We start from the raw sequence: 759 nt of genomic DNA on the forward strand, positions 1-759 counted from the left end.
CCTGTGCCAGATGCAGCAAAGCAGCCCCAAAACATTCCTGAGCCTCCTCCATGTTTCACCGTAGGGACAGTGTTCTTTTCTTCGTATGCTTGGTTTTTGAGTCTATGAACATAGAGTTGATGTGCCTTACCAAAAAGCTCCAGTTTGGTCTCATCTGTCCAAAGGACATCCTCCCAGAAGCTTTGTGGCTTGTCAACATGCATTTTTGCAAATTCCAGTCTCGCTTTTTTATGATTTTTTTTCAGCAGTGGTGTCCTCCTTGGTCGTCTCCCATGAAGTCCACTTTGGCTCAAACAACGACGAATGGTGCGATCTGACACTGATGTACCTTGGCCTTGGAGTTCACCTTTAATTTCTTTGGAGGTTGTTCTGGGCTCTTTGGATACAATTCGAACGATCCGTCTCTTCAATTTGTCATCAATTTTCCTCTTGCGGCCACGTCCAGGGAGGTTGGCTACTGTCCCATGGGTCTTGAACTTCTGAATAATATGAGGCACTGTTGTCACAGGAACTTCAAGCTGTTTAGAGATGGTCTTATAGCCTTTACCTTTAAGATGTTTGTCTATAATTTTTTTTCGTATGTCCTGGGACAATTCTCTCCTTCGCTTTCTGTTGTCCATGTTCAGTGTGGTACACACCTTTTCACCAAACAGCAGAGTGACTACTTGTCTACCTTTAAATAGGCAGACTGACTGATTATGAGTTTGGAAACACCTGTGATGTCAATTGAAGGACACACCTGAGTTAATCATGTCACTC

The sequence above is a fragment of the Cynoglossus semilaevis genome, chromosome Z, assembly GCF_000523025.1.
Source record: "Cynoglossus semilaevis isolate Cse_v1.0 chromosome Z, Cse_v1.0, whole genome shotgun sequence".
Taxonomy (NCBI): domain Eukaryota; kingdom Metazoa; phylum Chordata; class Actinopteri; order Pleuronectiformes; family Cynoglossidae; genus Cynoglossus; species Cynoglossus semilaevis.